The following is a 9478-nucleotide window of genomic DNA, read 5'->3' on the forward strand; positions in this document are numbered from 1 at the left end:
ATCATCTGGGGAAGGGGAACAGAATTAATCTTTTTATGAAGATGTGTGAAATACGTCTTCCATAATGTAGTTGCTGTGGTTCTCATGATCACCAGAACACCTTATACATGTCTTTTTGGTTCAAAGAGAGTTTCTTTAGAATATTTGACTCGACACTATCAATTTGGGAAGACTTGCACTATTACAGCAAGTTCATGCGTTTAGTTGGCCTACCAGTTTCTGGTACAAATGTATACTGCTAGTACTGTTAGCACACAAAATTAGAATCTAGTTGTAAATGAAAACGGATTGTTAGAGATATTAATCTGATTCGATTCTCATCATGATTGTATTTAATACCCAGTATTCAAACATTTATTGAAAGAATATAAGATATGGCTTCAGGCATATGCGTCTGTTTCACAAAGTGTTTGCTAATAGCTCAGAAGATAAATCAACATACGACCATACCTGATTCAATATAGCTGCAATATTGTAGCTCAAACGACTTTTAGACAGAAACTGGTGTCGTCTTTAGAGCTACGATTGGTGCCTATTACTGCTAATGGAGCAAAGTAACGACTATGAAAACCAATATTGAATCGTTTGCATGCATTTTATCTTGTTTTACATCTCTTACCTACTAGGCATTAAAACTTATATCGTATAAAGTACCAAATTATACACATGCAAGCCTTTCTGAAGAAATTATACGGCAAGTCTACAAATTATGAATTTGACTAGAAGTTGTTTGTTTTGGACAAAAGTATTGTATAAATGCTTGTAAACGCATGAAATAATTGGAAACCTACAAAAAAGTATAGAAAATTATGCCGGAGTGATTTTCGGAGGCAGTGCTCCACTACACGGGGTACCCATTAGAGGCGAGACGACATTTCGACCGGACAGGGAAATGTCTACCTAGCATATTTTTCGTAAATTTCCCGATTCAGCAAGCACTCGATGGAAAGATAAATTATTTCTCTTTAAGGTAACATATACGTCAATGGTATAGAGTCATTTATTAAAATATTATAATCACGGTTTAAAAAAAAAATAGGTCCGTTTTTCTCGACCGCCGAGTTATTACCCTTGTTACTATATGTATACTGTTGGTTAAAAATTTTCGTGCCAGGTCCCTGTGGTCCACTACGGCACATAGGGACCGTACCCGGCCGTATTCGTTCTAGATTCAATACAGCTATATTTCACCAATATCAAATATCTACAGTTACAGCAATATTCATAATAGATAAAGCGTCCAACTGGAACACATTTTGAGGTAAAAGGCCACGATCTGTTGACTGAGTCATTTAACAATGAAAATAATGAAATTTTGATGAACTCTGGGAAACAATGTTGTGCGACAACCCTAAAAACACCATATAATTATTTGAAAATAAGAGAAACAATTGCTGAATGGAATATATTTAGCTCACCTGGCCAAAGGGCCGGTAAGCTTCATTATGTCATGGCGCGTCGTCCGTCCGTCAACATTTCCTTTAAAACACAACTAGTCATAAAGTTCCGCATGGATTTTAACCAAATTTGGCCAGAAACATCCCTGGGGGAACGGGAACAGAGTTTGTATAAATTTTGGTTCTGACCCCCCGGGGGTGGGGCCAAATAGGGGAAATAAAGGTAAATCCTTTAAATTGCTACTAGTCAAAGAGTTCTGCATGAGTATGGATTCTAAGCTAATTTCGGTAAGGAGAACGGAGTTTGTATAAATTTTGGCTCTGACTCCCCAGGGGCGGGGTCCAATAGGGGAAATAGAGATACTAGTCATAGAGTTCTGCATGGATTGTAACCAAATTTTGCCAGAAACATCCTTGGGGGAAGAGGAACAGAGTTTGTATAAATTTTCGCTCCGACCCCCCGGGGGCTGGAGGGGCGGGACTCAATAAGGGAAATAGAGGTAAGTCCAGAGTTCTGCATGGATTCTAACCAAATTTGGCCAGAAACATCCTTGGAGGAAGGGGAATAGAGTTTGTATAAATTTTGGCTCTGACTCCCAGGTGCCAGTAGGGGCGGGGATCAATATTGGAAATGGAGGTAAATCCTTTAAATCACTACTAGTCGGAGTTCTACATGGAATGTAACCAGAAATAGGGAAGAAGAACAGAATCTCTTCTAAATTTGGCTCTGACCCCCTGGAGCAGAAAGAATGGGTCCCAATAGGGAAATTACAGGTAAATCTTTAATTCCTTCAGAAAAAAAATTATGAACCTGTAATCAGAACATTACTTGGCATTACAATAACCAGGTGATCGATACAGGCCCTCTTGTCTATCATACCTTGTTATTTATTAATCATACTTTATTTAGGAGGTGTTCCATTTTGGGTACTCAAAGCTGAAACATAGGGCTGGACCGGGCATGCTTTTAAGCTCTGTGTTTATAAATATATGCACTTCTGACCAGTAAACAAATCTTGAAATTTGAAATAAAGGCATCTTTTTGTGGAATATTAAGAAAAAAATCTGGATTCAGGCACAAGTAAGAATGTTTTTTACAATTATCTTCAAAAACTGTTCCAATTTGGGTAGCGTCACGTTAAATGTTAAATAATGACAAATTACTTTTACTAGATGAAATATATTGAAGACTTGCTTTTCAATGATGGGTCAATAAAAGATAAAACTGGTAAATAATAATTTCTTATAAGACTGAGTGCACATGACAGAGTGGATAGGCCGGTGTTCACAGAGCTGACGATTCATACGTTTTTAATCCTTGAGAAATGACATTTTTCTAACTTTTTCCTGTGAGATTGTGAATGTTACATATATGTGGTATATAGTGTCGGCTCGTTCATAGGGAAATCGTCGAAAAAACGCCGCAGAAGCAAAAACTCTACCTCAGGTGTGACCCCGCCGAGCAAAACAAGATGGCTATGTCCACAGGGACTTGTAACGTATTGTGAGAAAGTCTGCTGTGTATACATGTGTACTATATATAAAAGGACAAGGGAACCAACGGCTCACTTTGAAGAGGTTCACCTGCCTCTACAAAAGTCGCCAGTATTCCGTCAAACATGGATAAATATGTTTATATTTAATACTTATATATTCTTAAATAAATTTTCGATACGGAAAACACAACTTCAGACACGAAATAATATATTAACATACCTTTATTTCATTATGAACGTAGAAAATGCAGTCAGATATCACCGATGTCGTTTTGCCTGTCCAGTGAAATCTAGGTCAAAGGCACTCGTATTCCCTTGTAACAAATTTTGTATGCATTCATTTCACTTTCTGGTGATATTTTCCCATCGTAAATACAAATAGGCGAATACGGGAATTTTCGTACCGGAGAATTTTCGTACCGAAGAATTTTCGTACCTGGGGAATTTCGTACCGCAAAACTAATGTTAAACCAAGGTCGTATATGAGAAGGATAAGTCACACGGGGTTTTGGGGGAGTACAAGGCAGGAGCTTTTGTGTTTGTGCACTGACCGTGACGTTGGGCGACGACTGATTTTCCTCTGATATCCGCCGGCGCAGTCTTTGATGTAGCTTGCGGGTGTGAGGGGTACCGTCTTACTTTCTGAAGCGGGCCGTCATTTCATGAGCTGTCGTATTTTTTTAAACGAAAATTTAAGACATATCCTCTAAATCTTCAGTCCTTAAAACAAGTTATTAACGTTGTGAAATTTAATAAACTACAAAGCTACATCAAAGTGCTTGTGCACAAACACAAAAGCTCCTGCCTTGTACTCCCCCAAAACCCCGTGTGACTTATCCTTCTCATATACGTCCTTGATATGTTGAATTAATATAGCTAGGGTCATCCTGTTTGATAATAATCCTCTCTCGGTGACATTTCCACAGTACCTCACAAGTTGAAATATGCGCCAGTAAATTATATTTTTTCTAATGTGCAAATTGACGCAATCCGTTTTTTCTCAAACTTCATTGTCTCTCTATTGAACTTCTGTTTGAAAGTTACTTTCAAGGGGTTACAGGCCTGTTTTTCAAAAAGCAGAAAGGCTTTGGCACAAACAATCGGTTACTTCTAAGAAAGTAATTTTGTGATACATACATCTTCATTATGTATAGTGTTTTCGTTTATTTCACATCCTCCTTTAATTAAAAATGACGATCTATTTTTTTACAAGACAGGCCAAAAAAGGAAAATCAGCTTTTAAAATGATTACACGTGTACACTATATTTATCATATTTGATTATATGATTTACTTTTTTGTTAAACAAAAATTACAGTAAACATTGGTGCAAGCAGTCAGTTATTAATGAAGATCATTTTGTGTGATACATATGTCTATACATCATATGTCTTTAAAAACGAAATACATTTAAAATACATTAAAAGAGACTACGTAGTTTCGCAAACTGAATAATATATACAGGTCTGTAATCGCCTGAAATAAATCATCACTGAAAGTGAAATTAAATGGAACACTAAAGATGAAATAAAAATTTTCAGTAAGAAAATACCCGGACGAAAATTCCCTGGTACGAAAATGTCTCCGGTACGAAAAAGTTTCGGTACGAAGATTCCCGATAACGCTTTCATTAATCCAATCCAACAACTAAGCGAGGAATCACACTTTTTTATCCAGCACTCGACTCTTGTTCGTATAATCCGCCATATTGTAATTGATGATGGGTACCTTTTAGTGTACTCGCCCTTACCCGATACTGCACTGAAATTCTGTACCCAGACTCTGTATAAATTAAGTTTCATGGTTAAGGTTCTTAGAAGTACCTTTATTTGAAATACACGTATCATTAATTTAGAATCTAATGTTTTACTTTACCGTTACCACATTAATATTGTAGCTTTTAGTATACAGGCACTGTGTATATGGGGTTTCCAGTTCGGGTCCGGGTATGGGGTACACAATATCCACTCAAACGTGTTTAACCTAGATTTCAGTGGACAAATCTGACTGCGTTAGCGCCCCATATTGAATATATTCTTAGAGGAATTGCTCCATACAAGCATGGTTAACATAAAAACTAAATCCAATCCCTATATTTACACTCACAAGACTTTTCTTTTATATTTTATGCAATAAAATCGTCATTTGAAAGTGACGTAATTATTCAATAAAAGTCGGTCAAAAGTGGGAGGAGCTTACTCAATTGAACAGCGAATGATGACTCTTCACGTAGGATAGAATTTTTCATCCGCGACGAAAAAAAGTTCAATATTTTAATGTAAAATGAACATGACAAACAGAGTAAATTTCAGTGATAATTTTATTTAATCATATCAGAACTTTAAATAGGTATTCAATTTGGCTAAAAGTTAAAGCCGCATAATCCGTATCTTTCAGGGTCCGTAAATCAATAAAAGAAAATTAGGGTACATATATTATAAAAAGTTATCAACTTTCCCCTAATTACACACCCAAAAAGTCCCGAGTTCAAAAGAAATTAATGATTAAAAATTCGATATCCAGAGTGTTTGACTATGCATTTTCAATCGTCGACGATCACGTGACTTTCCAGACCAAACGAAATGGCGTGCCCAGTCAAAAGTGTGTCGTTCATGTTAGCAGGAACTTCTACGGAAGAACGTGTTACTTATCATGAACAAGTGAATGTTTAGTTATGTGATGAAGTTAAAGAGTCCCTCAGAACAATATATATACATTAAAGTCGTGTAAACAATACTTCCATTCGGTCATTTTGAGTGTTTACAATACGGCGATCGGTTGACTATGCTTTGCCTAATTTCCAGGGGCCACCGGAGGGATTTATGTGGGAACGGTATTTAAACTTCGTATAAAATACGTGTTGCGATATATACCATACAACGTACTAGACAAGATAATAAATTGTACAAAAATGTACCAGATATATAAATAATGGTGTTGATAAATAATGAAATAGACAAGACACATCGTACTATATAGAGACGAAAATGGTTTTCTACATGTAAATCTCTGGTGATATTTTTTAAAATAAATATCTCAGACGATATTTGACTTGCCTTGGATAACCATATAACCTGTTTTATAAAGGTCCAAATGAAATATAATAATAAATCAAGTAAAATAAGCACGGAGAGCAAACTTGACATAATATGCATTTTTGTTCAATGTCATATGTGTATACATGTATACATACATATCTATTTGTTAAATGATCACCATGTACCGCCATAAACGAGTATAAAACTTAATACATGCTATTTTATGTATATTTCTGATATTTATGTTGGAAAAGCTCAATGATCGTTAAAAACATGATGATAAATTTCTGGTGAAACTATAAACATTTGGTTATATGATTTCAAGGATTACAGAAAATTAAAAAAAAAAAATAAAAGAAAGAATGGGGTTGAGGTTGCAATAAGGCGGTTTAATGTGTGTTAAAAGTTCTGAATGTCTAACATGCAATTATGTATATATTTTCTGTGTAGATAATGAAGACAGCTCCCTTAGTTAAATTTGTAATGTACATGTACATGATAGCTTGCTAATGAACCATATAGCTACCATATAATATGATGTCCAGCCGTGAATTTGCCTCTGAATCAAATGAATCAGAAACATGCATAATAAAAGACCTAGATGTTTCTTATACAATCATATTCATGCACAAATAGCACATTTATATGCACTGTATAGTGTCATGTACACATATTGTGCATTGAATTTTAAGTCAATAGAAAAATGACTGGAGTTCAAAATAGCATCCAGTAGCAAATAAGCTGACCATAGCACGTGATTATCATGTCATCTGAGTAATTGCAGTAAAATTCCTTTTTTAGTATGTATATAGTCTAACCTGGTGGAAAATCTAACTTTATTAGTTTTATTTTGTTAGTTTATCTTTATATATTCAAGCAATCCTAATTCCTTTAGTGTGATCTTGCTCCAAACACTAATTGTGAAGTTGCTAAGAGCTTGTACATGTAGACCTTGATTGACCTGGACTAATTAGAAGTTATTGTCAGTCTATTCCTTTCTAAATCAATCAAAATTTCGCAACTTAAAATAGTCAAAAATGAATAATGCAATTTAACAACATGCATCACAGGCTATTGTCTCTACAGATATATGGATATTCTTATATATATGTGCAATCTGTGTATTACACAACAACAAGATTTTTTTATTACACATAGGGATATATGTATATCTATAGAGCCAATATCTTGAGATTTGACACTGACTTTTGACTCAAATAACCTTTGATCTAGCTCCAGTCTTGTTTGCTATTTATTTTCTGTATTTGAACATTTCTGAAATGAACACTACATAATTAAACAACTCAGACAAATAACATATATTATTTTAATTGGTTTATTGTTCATAAATTAGAATTACATCCTTGTCCCATATAAATTATTCAAAAGTTATACACACTAGGTGTGTAAACATGCAATAATCATTATTATTCCTTTTTTCATTTGTGTGAAGAAGAAATGAATAATTTGAAAATATCCTGGTGATAATAGTAAAGAATTATGCTAGGTTTGTTCTGTCCTTCCTTCTTGAAATAATTTCTTTCTGGTTCATAATGGGTACATTACAAACAGACTTTATTTTTTTACTGTCAGTTTTGATCTCAGAGATACAAGTAGTTGTTTTTCCCTTTTATTTTTGGGCAAGCTGCCATCACATCTTGCACTTCTGTCATCTGGTTGAAGGTCCCATATATTCTATAAAGAAAATGTGGAGTAAATGTCAGTTATGTACATAGATAAATACTGTATACATGCATGTACATATTCTTTCAGTGTAAGACTACATGTAAATCAAACTAGTTCCAATTGTTTTCTGTCAAACACAAATTTATAACAATTACACATTTTTTTAACACGTTTATCAAAATCAAACCTCACTAGGTATTAAGTTAGTAATTTCTTGAATTACAGAGGTCTAGGCATTTTCATGTGAAGAATAATGGTACTAATTAGTGCCAGAATTTATGTAGCCTAAATATATTGGACATGATATATAATACATATTTTAAAAAGTCAATAACTATTCTTTACTTACACCACTTATGATGTATTGGTGTGAATTTTATATAATTAAGACCAGAAGATAGGATAACGAGTACGTGACTAAGTGACTGTAAGTCTAAAAAAATATAATTTTATACACACGAGCACGAATGAATTAAGTTTGAAAGTGGCTTCTTTAATACAGCAATATCCATAGCATACAGTAAAAGGATATATATCACTGATATACATCAATACACAAATAGATATCGGAAAAGATATCACTCCTGACGCTGTAAGCCTGTAACAGTAGCTACATGTATATCGTACATGTATAACCACTGGTGTTCGTTTCTAATATAAGTATAAGTATAATACTGGGTCAAGGTCTATAACTCGGCCGGCCATATAACACTACCCAATTTCAGAAAAAGTATGATTATTATCCAACCGTGTAGGATATAATAATAGAAATACTCTCAATCGACAGCCAGATAATTTATCTTTAATTTGGTATATGATACAATATATATCATGCCGTATAAATGTCACTAGGTATCCAGAAACATCGGAAAACAGCCAGATTTCAACTGGTCGGACACTGTGGTGTCCTCCGATAAACACGCTAGGGCTCTAATGGGTAGTTCAAAAAACCACTGCATGTCAACACTTCAGCTTCATAGGAATTAAAGTTTGGTAAAAAACAAACTTACCGGTATGTTAGTGTTTATCTATGTACCATCCATTTGCGCAATACAGCCTTTTGAAATTTCCGATTGAAAAAATGTGTGTCTCTAGCCGTCATGTTGATATGTGTGTAGTACATTTGTTTTCTCGGCGTTGATTGGTCAATTAATTTTCGAGAGCCAATCAACGCCGACAAAACAAATCTACTGCACACATACTTACATGGCGGCTAGAGACATAATTTTTTTCAATCGGAAATTTCAAAGGGCTACGTTAGGCAAATGGATGGTATTTATCCAGGGATTTACTAACCGGTAAGTTTGTTTTCTACCAAACTTTCATTCTTATGACGCTGAAGTGTTGACATGCAGTGGTTTTTGAGCTACCCATTAGAGCCCTGGCGTGTTCATCGGAGGACACCACAGTGTCCGACCAGTTGAAATCTGTTTTCCGATGTTTTTGGATACCTAGTGACATTTATACGGCATGATATATATTGTATCATATACCAAAATAAAGATAAATTATCTGGCCGTCGATTGAGAGTATTCCTATTATTATATCCTATACGGTTGGTTAATAATCATACTTTTTCTGAAATTGGGTAGTGTTATATGGCCGGCCGAGTTATAGACCTTGACCCAGTATTATACTTATACTTATATTAGAAACGAACACCTGTGGTATAACACTGAAGAATGCGATCATCTTTTAAGGAAACACGTATAATATGACTCTATTAATGCTTGTGTTGTAATCCAAGATAAATCTGTTATATGTTCCCCAATTTATCAACACTTTTCCTGATTTCTAATCTCTATTTTACTATGGTACCAATTCCAAAAAGCGACCAAACACTTACAGAATATAACTGTTAC

At 34.7% G+C, this 9478-nt stretch overlaps 1 long non-coding RNA gene across 1 annotated transcript; it reads right to left on the reverse strand.

The window, feature by feature from the left end:
* Positions 1-7248: 7248 nt before the first annotated feature.
* Positions 7249-9040, reverse strand: LOC138309240 (uncharacterized). The gene is made up of 2 exons (XR_011206224.1): positions 8627-9040; positions 7249-7625 (listed from the first exon to the last, which is right to left on the reverse strand). It is a non-coding gene; the product is annotated as an uncharacterized lncRNA (long non-coding RNA).
* Positions 9041-9478: the final 438 nt, after the last annotated feature.

The sequence above is a fragment of the Argopecten irradians genome, chromosome 15 (genome assembly GCF_041381155.1).
Source record: "Argopecten irradians isolate NY chromosome 15, Ai_NY, whole genome shotgun sequence".
NCBI classification, from domain to species: domain Eukaryota; kingdom Metazoa; phylum Mollusca; class Bivalvia; order Pectinida; family Pectinidae; genus Argopecten; species Argopecten irradians.